The 19,363-nt window shown below is 50.9% G+C and overlaps 1 pseudogene; it reads right to left on the minus strand.

Annotated features, from left to right (window-relative positions):
* Positions 1 to 19,363, minus strand: part of LOC143398584 (non-selective voltage-gated ion channel VDAC1-like) — a 23,117-nt pseudogene continuing 3,754 nt past the window's right edge.

Raw genomic sequence — 19,363 nt, forward strand, 5'->3', positions numbered from 1 at the left:
TCAGGTTCCAAAGCCAGTGTCACTGTTTCCTGCTGTCCAGACAGATGGACAGCAGCCTGCAGCTTCTTGTCCACCTTCTGATGGGCTGCCCTCCTCTGTCCCGTCGCTCACGTCAGTGTAAAGCTGGAATTCGTCCGTCTTGTAGTCACTGCAAAGTTGCTCTGGGTCACTCATGACTTTGTGGTCTCCAAATTCATCAGGCAGCCAGCCAGCCCTCAAAACCCAGCACCAGAGCACCGGATTGAAGACCCAGGCATGTCAAAGTCCACGTCCCAGCCCTGGGTGATGGGCTCCCACTTGTACCCCATCTTGATTTTATCTCCCCCCCGCCCCCCAGTGTTAGGTGAGAAGGATGAATCGCATGTCAGCTTCAGTCCATGTGCAAGCTGATCCTCCACGGTGACCTCGCTGCCTGGTGTGTTGTCAGTAGGACTCAGCCTACCTGTACTTGGCTTCCAGGCCGCCTGTCACTTTGGTGGTCTCTGTGGTGGCTGAGCCTGAGCTCATAAATTCCAATCCATTCTCAGATTTTGTTTTCAAATCAAATTTTATCAAGCCAAAGCCACAGCCCTTGGTGAAGACGCTGTGGGCAGATTTGCCAAGATGGGCCTATGCGGGAAGCTCCGCCTTTTCTGCCCCGAGGCGGAGGCCGTGGGGGCTGTGGGACTGTGGGAGCTGTGGCGGCTGCGGCTTAGAGGAACCGAGCAGAGCCAGCACTGGGACCAAGCAAATAACAAGCCTTACTTTAGGTTATAACAATAGAGTTGACACCCTAAATATATGTGACTAGTTCATGTGTGCATCCGAGAACTATATCTGTCTAAGCCTTGTCAAAATGTTATGTGAACGTTTATAAAATGAAAGTTTATGTAAGTTTACCAGCAAGATAACCAAGTGTCCTCTTTGATACTGTATCTGACAGTGAAGGGCCACACTGTCCTTTGAAGACCTGTCCTATATCTGCTTGCTTTGACTAAGTCTATTTCTGATCCTTAACAGTGTTTCCTAAATGAATAGGAGATTTTAGACTATCCCTTGACTTTTCCCTAGTACTGTTAACCCATGCAGACCCCTGATTATTGTTACTATACATTATGGATTCTAAATTGCACTTTTTTAAAAGAGAAATTTTGTAATTGTAGATGGACAGAATACCTTTATTTGATTTGTTTATTTGTAAGTGGTGCTAAGGATCGAACCTAGTGCCTCACCCATGCTAGGCAAGCACTCTGCCACTGAGCTACAGCCCCAGCCCTCTAAACTATAGTTAAAAGTTAAACATAATTAAATGTAAAGCTTAGGGGAAACATTTTACCAAGTTGGTATTCTCCAAACTAATATTATCTGTAATAGTCTCCTTCAGATTTTTATAGAATAATATATTTTTTGGTATTTATTTATGTCATTTAATGTTTTATAGCTGGATAAGGGTAACCTGTTGTCAATAAGTTATATATACAATTTGTGTTACTCTTTATACTGCAATAGGAATTTAAATGCATTTCCGGAATGTAACAAGGAAAGCTTGATTTGTTCAAAGGTTAACAATTGGAAAGAGGAAAATATTCTTCCATCTTTTTCATAAAAGGGAAGTTAAGCTCTCTTGGCCTCTCTGTATGATTATGTAGTGTTGCATTATGTTACCTGATACTCAGAGGCTCAGTAAATAATACATGTACACTTTGTAGAATGATATTTTTAAAAGGAGCAAAGATCAGATTCAGAAATAAAATGCTTTTTAAGATTTATCAAGAGGCCAGCCTCACTGACTTAAGACTCTGCCTCTCAGGCTTCTCCATGTCAGGATGGCGCTGAAGTAGTCTAGACTTCCACTCATCCAAGTTGTGTTCAAAACAGGTTTTTTGTTGTTATTGTTATAAGGATTACTGTGATCTCAAAGTAAACACAAGACATAATACAAAACTTAAATAAAGGTTTGGGTAAATTATAAAAGGTATTTAGATTTGTAAAAGAGTTCTTAAAAAGTAAAACTTGTATGTAATTGAGTTGATACATATATGGGTCTTTGTAGAGGCTAAATAGACATCAAGGATACGTTAATGTTTATTTTATAAACCTTTATAACTATTGCCTATTGGTGTTTTGGAGAAGCATTACTTCTAACAGAATAACCTGAATTAATTTGCAATAAGCCATCACCTATAGGACAGATAGTATATAATGCAGACTTCTTATACTAATACTAACCCCAATTAAATGAAAAGGGGTATCTATAAAATTATAGATACTGAGGTTATAACCTGTTACTCCCTCTTTAAGACTAGTGAAACTGGCTTGATGGATGTTTAAAACCAAAAACCTGAAGACCAAAGTTAAGGAAGTAAAAGGGCCAAGAAAAAAGCAGCCAACATTTTGATCCTTGCTCTCTAAGGTCAGCCAGCATCCAGAGACCAACAAGACCCCTCTCTGAGTCCTGCCAACTCTGGTGAGTCACCCGGTCTGCTAATCAGGGAGATCAAGAGGACCCTAGAGAACAGGAAGCGAACCAGTGCACATTCTGCAAAGGGGGGGGGGTCATTGGAGATGGAAATGTCCCTGATGCTTCCAAGAGAAACCACATATGGTCAGCCAGACCTGGCCTATCCTGGAGAGTGGCACTAGTGGTAGAGGAAAGCTAAAGGAGCCAGAAGGCTTCACACATGTCCCCAAGAGTGATCTCTGAGAAATCTCAGCTGACTCTTAAGAATACACAGGAACAAGGTCAGTTTTGACCAGCTTGGTCTTAAACACCTGGCAGGAGAGTATAGCCTAAAAAAGCACAGTCATATGTGAGCATTAAAAGGAAAACCAATGTTTTTCAATGTAACTTAAGATGTACACTTGGGTCAGCCCTACCAACAGTAAGTAAAGCTGGAGGCTATAAAGGCAGGGTTCTTGCGTGAGAATGCCTACTAATAGTGATCACAAGAGTTGCAAATTTATCCTGAGTTAATTTGAGTCTGATTTCATAGACCTACAAATCTTCCTAACCTCTTATATTGAACTTGATCTGTGTTCATTGCTATGATTAAGAGTTACTGTCTTCATGGTTTTCAGAGGCTGGCTGAAATACTAATTGCTTTTATGCTAATTGTTCACAAAAAAGTAATGTTTTTCTGTGTTTATTGTTGTCTTAGCACGATTCCTGCCCTATGTATACCTTGTATGGTCACCTGCCACCTGCCACTATGGACCTCTGGACTGCTCTGATGTTGAATGCCCTTAACTGTCCATGCCCCACCTGATAGAGAACAAGGACTTTGGTTACTTCCCCTAACTTTGCTCCCTTTCAGCAGGAAGTAGTTCGGAGATGTTGTCACCTACTTTTCTTAGAAATGGAAGCTAAAAATTGACAGTGGGGGCCTGGAGCTGTGGCTCAGTGGCAGAGCCCTAGCCTGGCATGTGTGGGGCACTGGGTTTGATTCTCAGCACCACATATAAATAAATGAAATAAAGGTCCATTGACAAATAAAATATTTTTTAAAATTGACAATGGGGAAATGTAGCAGGGGTTCACCTGATGCTTTGACTGTGTCCCTTGTGGCTTTAACACTTACATGTTTCTTTCTTTTTCCCCAAACTTCTTCTCCCTGCTCTTCTTTCCCTTGACCTTCTCTTTCCTGCTATCTCCTTCCTAATCTCATTTTCCCTGACTGTCCTCTATAAAATCCCCGTTACTGCTGATGGACAAACTCACAGCCTTTGGGACAGGGACAGGAGTCCCCTGTGTTTCTCCTTTGCTAGCAAAGCAATAAACTTACTTTTTCCTTTTTCTTAAAACTGTGTCCTTGTTATTGGATTGGCATCGGGGACAAGGACTGAGCTTTTGGTAACACTATACTGTGGATTGAGCCCAGAGATACTCTACCACTAAGCTACATTCTCAGTCCTTTTTTTCTCATTAAGTCTCCCAGGCTTGTCTTGAACTTGATCTTTTGATCCTCCTGTCTCAGCCTCCCAGGATCTTGGATTAGAGGTATGCACTGGAGTGTCACCAGCAGGAGTGGGGACTGGGTTTTTGTTCAGTGGTCTAAGAATGGACAGTGTGAAGGCCAAGAAGGTGAGCGAGTGAGCAGGAATTTACTACAAAGGAAAGTGAGAGGAGGAATCAGCCCTCCCTGAGCAGGGCGCCTGGGCGGGGCAAGAGTGCCCCCGTCCTTGCAGGCTTCACCTTTAAAGGCCCAGAAGAGGAAGTGGGGAGCTCCCCTTGCCAGGTTCTGGTACTTCAGTTGTACTGTGGCGGGACCATGGAGGATGCAGCCGCTGTTGGCAAGATGGAGGCTGATGGCAGGAACTGTCTCTTAACGTGCCGGGTCTGTGGGATGGGTGTCCTTGAGCCTGCCCTCCTGTCGGCCTTGCTGTCCCTTCCCTTCTCTCCCCCTCAATAGCGCCTGGCTGTGGGCGCTCTCCTCCCCGTGCCAAGCAGCCATCTGTACACCAAGGAGTTGAGCAAGAGAACAAGACTGGCCAGGGTCCCGGGCTCCTCCGAGTCCTGCCAGAACGCGGGCCTTAGGTGATTCCGTGGACGGTGAGAAGACCCAGGGCTGACGTCTCTCTGCCTCCACAGACGTCACCTGGGCAGTGTGCTTTCAACCTTTGGGGTCACCAACCCCTTTCAGACTTTGAAGGAAGACCTGGACCTTCTGCAGGAAAGAGCTCCAGTGCAGAGACTCAGCCCTGGGACTGGGCTCCCGGGAAACCCTCGGGGCCCAGTCAGCCCTGAATCCTGGGTCTGGGGAAAGCTCTGGAACCCGGCATGGGAAACACCATCAGGGCAGAGCACAAATGGCCACGTGACTCTGAATATGCCCAAAGAATGTGGGTGAGTGCCCCCCGTTCCTCCCTGAGTCCTCTCTCCCTGCTGGTATCATGCCAATGCCCTTTAGTAGACACATGTCCAGAACGGCTGAATTGGGGGTGTCCCCTTCCCAAGGTGACCAGGCCTGCACTGGGTCCTGAGAGGAACACTTATCTACCAGATGCCAAGTCAGTCTCGGATCCCTAGCAAAACCCAGGCTGTCCTGACCCACCAACCCCTTCCTGCTGAATTCCACTCCAGGAGAGGCTCAGCTCCCCGCCCACCCAACTAGATAAACACCGAGTGCTGGATGCTGGATGCTGGGTGCTGGGTGCTAAGCCCAGCCTTATTTGGCAGATGCAGAAACTGAGACCCAGTGAAGAGCACAGGGCTTACCAAGGTCACAGCTAGGATGTGCAGTTGGTCCCAACTGGGTTCTCTCCGGGTCCCTAGCTTGGCCAGGGGACTGATGGGGGCCGGGGACGTGCCTGGGAGAAATCTGGGGCCCGGAGGACTCTGGTTACCACTTGACCACAGTCCTGGGCAGCAGGCTGAGCCGTCTGCATTCCCTCCACGTGTTCAGGATGGGGGTTAGCAGACCTGCTGGGCGGGATCGCCAGGCTCCATCTCCTCCCGATGGGGAGGGTATCAGGGAGGGAGGGGTGCCCTGTGGCATCGTAAGCCCCTTCTCCTGCGTCCTCTCCCCAGGGTGACACGGATATGCTGTAACACACCTATGTCCCCACCCAGCCCTGACCTCAGCGCCCCTTGGGAACAAGATGAAGGGGTTGCCAGTGGCACTCTTACTGTCACTCAGATCCCTTGGTCGGCGCCTCTCACAGACGGATTCTACCCCAGCCGCGGGCTGACCGCCCTTGGAGACCTTCCAAGATCAGCCTTATTTCAAAATAGCGCTGGTGTGAGCTTGGTAGGTGCCTCTAAGGAACCCCTTGAGAGACAGTGGCCAGTGGCCTCACCCGGACAGTCCCTCATGCCCAGCGTGGACTCTCCACCCGTGGCCATTCTATGCCACCCCCCAATTCTCTGGCTGGAAGAGGTGGGGTGTCCACTCTCACCAAAACCAGAATGTTCCCCAACACTGGACTGTGACCAGCGTGGCATCCTGCGGTGGTCCCCGGGCTCAGCCTCCCAAACTCAGCTTCGCTGCTCTGTTAAAAGCAGCTGAATCAGGTCCCCAGAACTTGCCACTCGTCCTGCAAACACTCAGGCCCACCCCTGAGCAGCTGCTCTCGGCCTCTTGGAGGGGACTGGACCCTGAGTCGGGGACCCCTCGGCTCTGCTCCCTTTGGCCTCAAGAAAACCTCGAGTCAGGTCAGCTGGTCCTGCCGGGGGAGCAGCGGTGCCCCCCGAGCCCTCCTCCGCTGCAGGCCTCCCTGCAGCCGCCTCCCTCATGCTCATCAGCAGTGCCCTGCCCCAGCCTCGGCCTCCATCTCCCTGTGCCTAGAGATGCTTCCCCACCAGGAGGCTGGCTGACCCCTGGTGTGTGCCCCTCCTCCCTGCCCGCCCACTGCCGTGACTCTCCCACCACTCACCACCTGCACCTGTCCCTCCTGTTGCCAGCACGCTCTGGTGACCTCCTCCCCGCTCCTTGCCCTTAGCTCTACCCGCTTCTTGTCCTCAATCATGGAGACTTCAGCATCCAAATGCCGGCCTCTCCTGTGACCTCCCGAAGATGACCTTGTCCTTCACCACACCCCCACCCCGGCGGCCCCTTCTATCTTCATCTGGCCACCACCAAGAACTGCTCCCAGGGTCCCAAATACAATCCTCCCATCCCAGAACCCCGACCTGTTTCTCTGCAAGTTAGAAAGGGCTTCCCCCTACCCTCTGAGGTTCAATGTCCAGGGGCCTGCAAATTAACTGACAGTATATCAACAGGAGAAAAGACAAGGCCTATTTATATCAGCACAGGGAAGTTAGTCCATAATTAATGCCCAGAGGGAAAGGTTTATATGCCAACTTAACAAAAAAGAGTTGGGGCAATAGGAAAATAAAATGAAAGGGAGGCGGAGGGAGGCAGTTTGGGGCCTCAATGGGTAAGGCTGTATGAACTCTGGAAGTTCATTTAAAATTTCAAAGTTTTCACTTTCAAATAATCTCTATTCTAAAATTATAATCCCTCCACTGGAGAGGCCCCAGCCCCTCTGGCACCCCAAACCACTGATCCTGCGACTGGAATCAACCCCTCAGATCTTCTATGCTCAGGAGCCAGTACTGGGGCGGGGAGTGCCGGGAGGAAGGAACCAGGTGCCTTTGAGCTTGGCCCTGAAGAGGAGGGAGGGCTTAGGGAGGGGAGGAGGCAGGGAGGCCTTGGTGTTGGTGCCTGCATAGCCTCTGGGGCATTCCCACCCGCGCAGCAAGGGCCTCTGGTTCTGAGGGTCTGCGGAAAGCTTCAGCAGCTAACAGGTGGGGGGTTCCCTTCAGCCAAAGGATGGGTGGACTGGCGGGGGGGGAGGAGTGCAGGACTACTTCAGGGGAGCCTGCTATAGCTCCCCCCTTTTCTTTGTTTATTCCTCTGTCTTGAGGGACTTGTTAGAGGAATGACACTGTTGAGGCCACTTGGTTCCTGGCTAGGTGGCAAGCCAGCGGCCAGATGCTTAGACCTAAAAGTAGAAGAAGTATGTACACAGAGGGCAGCTGTCTCGGCTGGGAGCTCTGCCTTCCGCGGGGAGGTAGCGGTGGAGCTTCTGCCCCAGATGGTCATGCATGAGAAGACGTCCCTCACAACCACCCGGCCTTACTTTCCTTTTGGTAGAGATGACGTAAATGAGTCCATTTTCACTCTGACGACCCCCCTTCTGTGTCTGCCTCCTTTTTTCTAAGGACATTGCTAATCAGCCACACTGTGGTTTGGTTTCTGATTGTCCCTTGCTGCCGGGAAGGACCTGTCCCAGCTGTTGGTCTGATTGGGCCCCCTGTGGAAGGGGGAGTGACAGAAGACTAGGAGCCAGTGTCAAGCCCTTTTAGCCACACTGAGTGACATGGAAGTTAGGAGGAGTGGGCTCGGGCAGGGCTGACCTGGAGTCCACTGTGGGTTACCCTCTCTGACCTGTGAGTGACGTTTAGCATCTCACAAACACTGGGCCAGGTTAGTTTGTTAGAAGTTGCGCTTCTGCAGAATGTTACCAGACAAGAGTTATAAAATCTTACAAGGAAAAAGAAAGCAAAACCCACAGGAGCAAAACAAATTGGCTTTGTGCAGCAAATGGAGAAATGCTATTTTCAAATGGAGAAATACTATTTTCTTATAATAACACAATGTACCTTTGACATCTGTACAGCCTCTACCAACACCCATATTTTTTATCAACTTGATTATGCATAAAATCTTTTACATCTTCCATTTCCTTCCACCTCCCCTTTAAAACTTCTAAAATATATTTTGTATGACTTGCACAAAACCTTTCTCAATGATGAACCCAGCCTAATTCCATCTTAAGATTGGGAGCCATCTGGTCAAAAAGTTATAAAAAGTTAATTTCTGTTTTCTGTAAGATACTGGGATTTTATTTGGCCTGGCCAAATTTTGATGTTTTAAACTTGCTTGGGATTCCTGCCCGTGCCTTGGACTCACCCAGACTGGCTCTCCCTGACCAGATAACAACCCTTTCTAAAACCTTAGTGGCACCTCATAAATCCTGGCTCCCCCCGACCAGATAACAACCCTCTCTGAAACCTCAGTGGTGCCTCATAAATTCTGATGTTGGGATCTGAATTTATTCCCTACCTTGAAATGTTAAGCCATGTGGTTCATGAACCTGCTCTCTGCCTTTGTATTATGCTTGTCAGAATCCTGTTGGCTGTAAGTTCCCAGACACCCTGACTTTGTAACTTTTTGTGCTATAAAACCTTTTTCCTGGAGAGCCGGGCTGCTGATCTCTGGTTTGGGAGAGACAGCCGCTGCCCAGCTCTCTTTGTGTACACAATGCAAGCTTGCTTTAATTTGATTTAAAATGGGTGTCGGTGGTCTTCTCTCTGCCTCGTGGTTCAACCCTTAGTTCTGCGCTGTATTCTTTCCTATTTGGAGTCTCAGTTGCCTTCTGGAAAAAATTTTCCTTTGTGGACAGATTTCTAATGGGCTTAATTTCTGTCCGCTTTGGGGAGCCACTTTGTTACTGGAGATTGCGCTGCCTTCTTAGCACTTGTGTTCTTGCAAGAGAAACTTTCAAGCAATACATGAGGCACAGTAAAGCAGAGCAAAGTTTATAAGAGGAGAAAGAAGCGGGGCAGCACCCTCGAGGGAGAGAGTGGGTCGTATCAGAAAGGAGATCGACAAATCCCTTTCCTGTGTCCCAGATTTTACGGGGCTTAATGGGCAGTTTTTGGAGAATCCCGCCCAGGCACCACTCTTAGCTTTTGATTGACAGTTGGACTGTCAGGTTTTGAAATCTTTGCTGTGTATGTTTCTACCCATAAGTATCTAAATGAGACCCATGGGAGGGGTGTGTGCAATAACAATAAGACCAAAATAACAATAAGATCAAAAAAACGAAATTCAGTCATCTTGGCCTGCGCCTGGCTGATTTGATTTGGAACTTGTTCCCAGACCAGACAGGGTAATCCATCTTCCTCTTCTTTAAGGAGGAGCCTCCGGCAAACATTCCTTGGCCCTGAGAATAATACTTGGTTTGTTCCAGTTTATTATCTTCAGTCCCAGTGGGGCCAGGAGGACTGGTGTGAGCTGTTTCTTTTAAAAAACACGCTGAGAGTCGGCAGTCGGTAGAACTAACCCCTTGTTTTCCACCTTCCCAGGCTCATACCTACTATTACCTCTGAGCCCTAACAGGAGTAGGGTAAAAGGCGGCTTCTAGACAAACCCTAGCTACAGTCTCTGCATTTGAAACTGCTCCCCGCCTCCCTGAGCAGGACTGTGGAGAGCAGGCTGTGCCCTGGTTTCTAGGCTGTGCCAAGCCCTGACTTACTCTGCTTTGCAAAGCCACCGTCTGCCATCGGTGACTCCGGTTGGAAAGGTGCTGAGGTTAAATGGCTCTCCCTGTTTGTACAAGTCAACAGCCACCATCTGCCTGGCACAGTGTCAGGCACAAGCTGGTGGCTATACCAATGGCATCATCAACCGTGGGCATCTGTGAAGCTGCTGGATCACTCAGAAGCACAGGGATGCACTGGCACAGCAAACCCAGGCCACCAAAGGAAGCAACCCCCTCTCTCGAGGCCCTTAAAAGGAGGAGCACCCCAGGGCTGGACACAGGAGCACACTGACTCTGTCACCTGGTCACTCATCACGAGCCTTGCCCAGGAAAACACCACGGTGACAAACCTCTGAATCTCTGTCCTCTGGCCTCTCCTGCCAGTGACAACCACTCCAGCCTGTCCCTGAAACTGCCATCCATCGGACTCTGGCCTAGCACAAGTGCTGCTCTTGGACAGCTCCAAACAAGTGTCCGGGACGACTTCTTTGCTTGCCGGGACTTTGGATTCCCGTGTGTTCTCTCCTGTGTGCTCAGTTCAGCCTTCTGAGCTCCTGGGGCCATGACGGGGGACAGATGAGGCTGGGTAGCGAGGGATCTTCAGGAAGCAGTTTATTTAAGCTGCAGTGGTCCGGAGGGTCTAATGCCTATAACTCTCTGGACCCGGGCCTGGAGATCCTTTGAGATTCATACCCAGTGTGTGTGTGCGGGGGTGCCTAACAGTGGGTGGTTACAGGACAGGTACTCTTTGTCCCATATTCTTAGGCTAGACTGAGGTTTCACAAGGTTTTAACAGGAAAGCAGGGACAGTAACTTTCGTACACCAAACTCTTGAGACAGAGCCTTTTGTCGGCAAACCTGGCCTTTACAAGACAGAGGAAGCTTCCGACCACATTGAGCGTCTGCAGAACTCCTGGGAAGTCCCGCTGACACTGTTTGTGAAGTCTTGCTGACAAGAAGCTTAATTATGGTGGGGGTCCCTGGAGAAGCTTATATGTTACGATCATGGTGGAGGTCTCTTTGGTGACTGCAGACTAATCCTTTCTTAGTTGTTCTGTAACACGCACACACACGCACACAAATTTGTGTAAAGTTCGACTTGACTGTTGCAGGTATCAGCAGGTAAGACTGCAATAAAGAACCTGTGATCACCCTGCTTGTGACTATTGGGTGGCCCCCAGGGGTTCATGAACTGCCACTGCTGAAAGGGTGTGGCCTTGAACTCATTGGATCCAGCATAGTCCAACGTGTGGAAGGGCACCAACGTGCAGGCGAAGGGTTTCCTGGCTCCACTTGACAGTGACGTCACATTGGAACACCAATCCAACGGACAGGCTGAGAGCTCTTGGCTTCCTTTCTTTGAAGAAAAAGAGACAAAATGCTTCCAGGTTTTTAAGTTCTCAATGTTTGGGTCAATCGGATTCTCCTCATTGCCTCTCAAAAATTCATTTAAATTCTCCTCTGAGAGCAAAGAATAACACAATCCTCCGTCTACAACATACAAAATATAAAATGACATAAATAAAGCTCAGTGTGCACACCTGCAATCCCAGCGACTCTGGAGGCTGAGGCAGGAGGATCAAAAGTTGGAGGCCAACCTATTGGCTATTCAACCCCCCAACGATGGAGATAGAAAATTTGCACTCTGCACCCCAATTTGATGCAGCCAATAGGTCACCCAAATACCTCCCACCACCAAAGGCCTGTTAGGCTGATGCCGTGAGTGGAAAAGAAGAGGGAACCCCCGAGGTGGAGACTCACCGGTCGCTGCTCGGACTTCACTGCAGTCCTGGCTGGAGGTGGGCGCACTCTGAGCAGCCCGGTCACCACAGCACAGGGATCCAGGTTCTTCCGGGTAGTGTTCCTGGAGCTGGTCGCGGAGGGACCCTGGTCCTGGGCGTAATGCTTAAGACCAGGACAATGACCCCGGCGCAGAAGCAGAAGCACAGCCTCGTCATTAGCGGAAGGCGAGGGCAAGGTGAGCCATTCCCCAGAGAGGGCCGTGCATGGGACAGGGGCTGAAGGGCGCCAAAATGCCTCTGCGCTTTCCCTAGGATGGGCGGTGGGAATTGGGGGTGGCAGGTAGCCAAGCCCCTTTGGGCCTGGGGCACCTGAGGCCGCTGTCCCTGGGGAGGGGAGCTCGGCGCCTGCTGTGGTAAGGCTGAGGACATGACCCAGTACAGTCCTGGGCCACCTTGTCCTCTGTGCCTAGTGCCGCTGGTGGGAGGTCTCACAACGGCACCTGACCCTTGCAGTAGCTTGTGGGTGCCGGTGTGACCTTGGGAACAGGACCGGGACCATGTATCTATGGAGCAGAGATGAGCCCCTTTGGTGGGTGCCGGGGAGCCTCGTGTTGCCCCCAGTGGCTCTGAGTCGCCGCCCACCCTCCGACGATGGATTTCTCCTGAAGCCCACCCACACGGGGGAGCGGGCTATGTCCTTCTGGTTGGATGACGGGTGTTAAGGCCTCTGAGCCGATTGCCGGCCGGGGGTCTTTCCCTGCTTCTCCCACCGCTGCGCATCTGTAGCCAACTTCCCATGCTAACAGTGGGGACCCAGAGGGTCCCTGGGGCTCCTTTCTCCTGGAGGGGTTTGCTGGATCCCTCGACTCAGATGTCCGGGCTGCTGGCACCAGGAGGGCCAGGGCTGGGAGGTGTGTTGGAGGGACCATCAGGGTCCTGAAGGAGGAGGGCTCTGGGGAGGGGGAAGGCGGTGGGGCTGCAGGCGCCCTGTCTCCCGGAGCCTCCTAGTTGCTAAGGGGGAGTTGCAAAGCCCGCTGCGTTCTGCGGGTCTCAAGAAGCCTCAGGTGCTAACATCTGGGGGAGCTTCCCTTAAGCCAAAGGATTTGGGGGGCTTGCAGGTGGGGGAGGGAGTGCAGGCCAATCTCTGGGGGCCCACGCAGGCCCCGTCTCCCCTTCCTCTGCCGGCAAACCCCGCCGCTCCTCCTCCTCCCCCTCTTTCCGCTGCCTGGGAAGTCCTGACTCTCCAGTTAGTTCGTCCTTTCTGACCACAGGTGGAAGTGGCCGGAGAAGATAACACCGTCCCGTGGGCTCACCTTCGTGTGACCCTGATCTGATGGGACTGGCAGCGCTGGGGGATGGCACTGTGACCCTTGGAGGATGAAGTGCCCCTCCCTCCCTTTCACCCTCTGCTCCTTCCTTAATCCCCAGCACCTGCTTTACCGAGAAAACAGATGGGATCCCCTCCTGTCTGCAGCCCACCTGGTCACACCACGTCTCTGCCTGTCTCCATCACGGTGGATGTCACTTGCTGGCCTCCTCGTGGCAGGTCGGGTGAGCCCTGAGCAGCTTGATCCTGCCACCTTGTCCCCAACCCTGTCTACACTCTGGCTCTGGTGACACCCCTTCTCCTTTGTGCAGTCCATTTCTCCATCCTCCATGGTCAGTGTCCATCTGTCAGACCTCGCTCCTTTGGCCCCGCCTCTCCTCTTCATAACAGAGAGGGTGGATGGTAAATGGCTCCCTGTGGGATGGCAATAGAGGACAGAGGTGGTGACAAAGTCTGGCCTGGTGTGTGACAGACTCAGGTCTTCCTGCCTTCAACCTGAGTGTGCGTCTCTCCTCGCTGCGGGAAGACTGCTGCAGGTCATGCCCCTCCTGGCCGGTCAGGTCAGGTGGGCGAGGGGACCTTGGAGAGAACCTGTGCCTTCATGGACAGAGGTCATAGGGGCCTGGACCCTGAAGGAGGTTCAAGGCCCTGCAGCAGGTCGAAGCACCAGTTCTGGGGTATCATGTTCTGGCCCCAAGAGACCCGCCAAAAGCCCAAACGGAGTGGCTCACACTGGAGTCCACCTGCTGAAGCTAGGCTGCTTCCCTAAGACTGTTCCTCTGACCTGGAAAGTCAGGAAAAGAGAGAGAGCCACCAACTGTCCCCAACGGGCCAGTTCCAGTTGACATGATCGTGAACTTCCTCCTGCCTTAAGCTTTACACAAGGAAGTGACCTGAAACCACCTGATATTAAGCTTCAGTTGTTTTTTCTATTGCTCTGCCCCCTCCACCCCTGAACAGGTAACTTGATCTGACCCATCCCCTCCCTTCTCTGTGTGTGGGGGGATGGAGCCCAGGCAAGGCTGAACCGCGAGCAACACCAGCCCGCTTTTGGTTTTGTTCAGCCTCTTCCACCCTCTTTCTGTCTACAAACCCAACCTCTTCTTCTGGATTCATAGCACGATGATTGCTCTGCTCTAGAACTGAAAATAAAGCCATTGAAAATTGCCAAACTGTAACGCGGTCCTTTGACGGTGGCAGAGAAACACCAGTGATTCCTGTTAGTGACGAAGCCATAGGCTCCGTTGGTGCTGCTGAAGGGTGCTCCCTATACTTTCATTTTGGTACTGGGATCGAACCCAGGGATTTCTCTGCAGCTTTTTATTTTGAGACAAGATCTGCCTAAGTTGCTGAGGCTGGCTTTGACCTTGCGATCCTCCTGCCTCAGCCTCCCGAGTCCCTGGGGTTGCAGGTGTGAGCCCCTGGGTCTGGCTTGTTCCCTACACTCGAGTTTGAAGGAGTGTAGGTAGTGAAAAATGAAGGTGTGATGCTTTCCCGCCCAACGTCATGGGCTTGCTGAGTCCCACCCCTGGCTTTTGGATCCAGGTCTTCCTAAGTGTGAACAAGACGTGTTCCTCCCCTGCGGAAGTCTCCCGCCCTTCCCCTGCAACCAGGAAGAGATCTGGGCCCTTGCCTGCCTGTCCCAAGCCCCTGGGTCCCTCTTCCAGTCCTTTCCTGCAGGCTCCCTCCATGCTCACCTTGTCCCTCCATCTTACAGCCCCAGGGAGCTTTGTCCATACTTATCCTGCCCCTGTGCTGACCCTCTAGCCTCTAGGGAGGTCACCTAGACTGCTGCCCCTTTAAATGACTGTTAATACTCCTCAAAGGTGTTTTGCTTCCCAAAAGGATTGCCAGGAACCAGCCAAGGAATCTCTGAGTCACTCTGACTGATCTTTCTGACAACCTCAGTAAATGTGCTCATTACAGCACAATATCCCCGCAGAGGACAACCTGACCACCATTTTCCTGAACTTGTGATGCCCGCCCTCAGACTGAGCATGCTCAGGAATGTGCCGGCCCTGCAGGGATGAGGAACGTGGGCAGGTTCCACTGGAAGCCCTGGCCGTCTCTGCTGGGAGACTCTGCTTTCACGTCCTGTAAGAAACCTCTTCACTCTTATCTCCTGCTTGTCCTCAGCAAAGGACAAACCCTACAGCCCTACTGTGTGGTCACTGGCTGTAAGCATCTACCTCCTATCTCTTCCCCTAGGCTGTGGACCACCACTGGCAGACACCATGGGAGGCCCACCCATATCCCCGCAGCCCTCTCTGTCCCCTGCCCAAGGAAGGCTCCCTGCACAGGTTCCTGCCACTCCCAGCTCAGCCCACTCCCAGCTCAGCCCACTCCCAGCTCGGCCCACTCCCTGCATCTGAACTGACTCCTGAGTGACCTCCTTCAATCCTTGGCTTCTTCACCATCTGCTGTGTGACATGTGATCACTACGATTGGATGGGACAGAGGCCTGGCCGTCACCGTGGTCAGGACTCTAGGAGGAACCAGGAGTCCTCAGTGAAGTCAGGCAGAGGGGACACAGCTGCGGCCACCGGAGTCCACAGTGTGGAAAGACAAACTGCCAGTCCCTGTTATTGGCACAGCTGCTGGTGACACAGGGGAACGTGGGGGTGGTGTGACCACTCACGTGCAAAACAAAAGGACAACGGAGATGCCCGGCTTAGTGGACCCTGCTGACTGGACAGCAATCCCCCTGCAGCCCACGGGACTCTTCCTCCCACAGAGCTGAGCACCACAGCTGAGCACCACAGCTGAGCACCACAGCTGAGCACCACAGCTGAGCACCACACTGAGCACCACACTGAGCACCACAGCTGAGCACCACAGCTGAGCACCACACTGAGCACCACAGCTGAGCACCACAGCTGAGCACCACACTGAGCACCACAGAGCTGAGCACCACAGCTGAGCACCACAGCTGAGCACCACACTGAGCACCACAGCTGAGCACCACACTGAGCACCACAGCTGAGCACCACAGCTGAGCACCACACTGAGCACCACAGCTGAGCACCACAGCTGAGCACCACAGCTGAGCACCACAGAGCTGAGCACCACAGCTGAGCACCACAGCTGAGCACCACACTGAGCACCACAGCTGAGCACCACAGCTGAGCACCACACTGAGCACCACAGAGCTGAGCACCACAGCTGAGCACCACACTGAGCACCACAGCTGAGCACCACACTGAGCACCACAGCTGAGCACCACACGCTTTTACAGCTGATAAATCAAGAAAAGCAAATCACTGTTCTTGGCTGATTCCTATGTGATTTTTGTGTGATTGAGTGACCCTACAACGACAGACTCCCACTCCAACCCCCTTATTTGAGGTTTTTTTCCTCAGAAATTTTACCTTATAAAAATTAAAATATGAGGGCTGGGGTGGTGGCTCAGTGGTAGAGCGTTTGCCTGGCATGTGTGAGGCACTGGGTTCGAACCTCAGCACTGCATGTAAATAAATGAATAAAAGTCCACCAATAACTAAAAAAAAATTTAAATATGAAAGGAATTGATGTTTAACCCTGCCTTATTCTAGTAATGAGGGATGTTCGTATATGGAGAATATTTATGATGATAACTCAATCCAGAGGAAAAAAATAGTTAAGCACGTAGGGCCTTATGATCATGGAAAAAACTTAAATTTCCTATTTATTTCTGTAGCAAATAAAGATGGAATGGTTAAAAGGCTTTGGAGAAGAATAAGATATATATTTACATGAGTATAAATTATATAATAGAAGTGGAGTGGGGAAGAGAGTTCAAGGACAGGGCTGGGCGTGGCTCAGTGGTAACGCATTAGTCTAGTATGCACAGGGCCCTGGGTTCCATCCCTAGCATCTCCATTTTTAAAAAATGTTCAATGATATTAAAAAAAAAAAAAAAACAGGAATGAAAAATTTTTTGCTAATGAAGATGCACTTGTGTGTGAGTGAGTGTGTGTGTGTGTGTGTGTGTGTGTGTGCGTGTTTGGTCCTGAGAATAAAACCCAGGGGTGCTTTATTACTGAACCACATGCCCCGTCCCTTTTTATTTTTCATTTTGAAACAGGGTCTCACTAAGCGGCTGAGGCTGGCTTTGAACTCACAGTCCTCTTGCCTCAGCCACTTGAGCTGCTGGGATCGTGGGCATGCGCCACGACGCCCGGCACTGGTTGTGTTTTAAAATGCATGATGCTAGGTTTCAAATCACTGGGGAATTAGATTCTGTGTTAGCGCTTTTTTGTCGCTGTGACCGAAACACCTGATAACAACAATTCTGAGGGGGCAAAGTACAATTGGGGCTCACAGTTTCATAGGTCTCAGTCCATAGATGGCCAGCTCCATGGCTCCGGACCCCAGGTGAGGCAGCACATCATGGGGAAGGACCCGTGGAAGGAGGTTGCTCCCTTGGGTCAACAAGGAAGCAGGGTGTGTGTGTGTGTGTGTGTGTGTGTGCGCGCGCATCAAAGGGAGATGCACCCTTCCAGGCCATGCTCCACGCTGACCCACCTGCCTACTGCTCCCACCCATCAGTCCACTCCCACAGGAAGGGATTGATTGGGCCACAGCTCCCAGAATCCCATCACCTCCGAGCCTTCCTGCCTTAACTGGTGCTTTTGGAGGGGCCACCGCACATCCAAACCAGCACAAATTCCATTTGCTGTGTGGTATATTTTAAAAATTGGTTAGTTTTGCACACAGTCACACTGGACTCTGTATCCTTCGAAACAATTCATGCTCACAAAAAAAAATCTAGATATCCATGAGTTCAGAACACAGTACACCAAACTGTGGCATTTGGCATGTTGAAGATGTGAGGCTGAAGGAACGTGAAAACTGGCAAATGCCAGAAGGGCTGGGGACGCCCCCCTCCTGCCCTGGAACAGGTCACGAGACCCTGGTGGAGAGGGCCCTCCCTGTGCCCAGAGGGAGAGCGTGTCCTGGGTTCTCACAGAGGAGGAAGGACAGGAGTCTGAACCGAGCACTGCTGAACTCCCCAGGGCTCTGGCCCAAGCTCATCCCTCTTTGTCCCATCAGATGTTCCACTTTGTCAAGCCTCATACAAATATGCCCAGCTGAGCCATGTGTTCAGGTCTCCATTTCCTTACGAAGGTCCCACATCACGTGAAGCCGTGTTTAAATGCGCTTCGTCTGTTATTCTCTCCATCTAGTCGACAGAGTCCCAGCCACCAGCCTGAGACACTGCCCTGGTCTGAGTGCTGTGTCCCCCGCCCTCCCAAGCTCAGGCTGAGACTTGTGAACTGAAGCTCTCTGAAGAAGCCTCGTCTGTCTTAAGAGCTGCAGAGTAGAACACCTGACTGTGGAGACAGGACACGTGAGAGACCGAGAGCCAACGTCACCCAGAACCATCCCGAGTTCCCTTTGGGAGCCGTTTACTACCAACCTTCACATCCAACCTCACAGCCCTGGCTACAAGGTGAAACTCTTGGAATGTTTTGCTGAGGTTGACACATCGTAGCCTTCCTCAACCAAAAAGCTAAGACGGGGGTAACACCTGAGACCTCCAGAAGAGATGTCCCTGGCCGGCTGCAGCCCACCTATGACGTCCCCATCAGTGTGTCTTCCGGATACGTTGGTGATTCATGGATTTCTCTGTTCTGTGGCTTTAAAAGTTCAGGTAACCTCTTACGTGGGGGAACTTTCATTTGGAGTAACTTGAATCCATGTTCCTGGGCCATGGTCACTCACATTTAGCTCATTTAGCTCATTTGCTTTACAGCAGAGGTGTTTTTTTACATCAACACACTGAATTCCCTTAAGGCGCTGGGAGGTGAGAGCTAAGGGGAAGTGTCAGGTCACCCTCCACCCTTGTGAATGACTAAGGCTCAGGCAGCCTGTTTGCTCTTCTGCTCTTCTGACACATCAGAACATGACATTCCTCTCAATTGCCCTTCCTCTGGCTGCCATGTGACGATGCAGCAGGAAGGCCCTCACTAGGGACTGGAATCTGGTGCCAGTCTCTAGACTGTGAGGAATAAACCCCAGTTCTTTATAAATTACCGTCTCAGGCATTCTGTTATAGCAATGCAAAACAGACTAAGACAGATGGGTAGAAGAAACTTTATCACTTTTCCTACAATATTGACTTAAAATGTGGAAAGGATCACACCATCTTTCAAGAGTCTTTTGCCCAGGTGTGTGGGGGAGGGCACACCCCAAATCCCAGCTATTTGGGAGGCTAAGACAGAAGAATCATGAGTTTGAGGCCTGCCTCAGCAACTTAGCAAGACCTTGTCTCAGAATAAAAATTAAAAAGTGCTGGGGATGTGGCTCAGTGGCAGAGCGCTTGCCTAGCATGAGCCAGCTCCTGGTTTAATCCCAGTACTACCAAAAAAGAAAAAAGTTTGTAGGAGGTTGGGAGTGTTACTCAGTGGTGCAGCGTTTGCCTAGCATGTGTGAGGCCCAGAGTAACCCAAAGTACTACCAAAAAAAAAATTAATTAAAAAAATAATTAAAAATAAATGAAGGGCTTTTGAAGGCCAGGAATGAAAATGTTGGCGTTCCCATGCAGATGAGGGTGGTGGTGGAGGAG

Source organism: Callospermophilus lateralis, chromosome 4, assembly GCF_048772815.1.
Source record: "Callospermophilus lateralis isolate mCalLat2 chromosome 4, mCalLat2.hap1, whole genome shotgun sequence".
Classification (NCBI taxonomy): Eukaryota; Metazoa; Chordata; class Mammalia; order Rodentia; family Sciuridae; genus Callospermophilus; species Callospermophilus lateralis.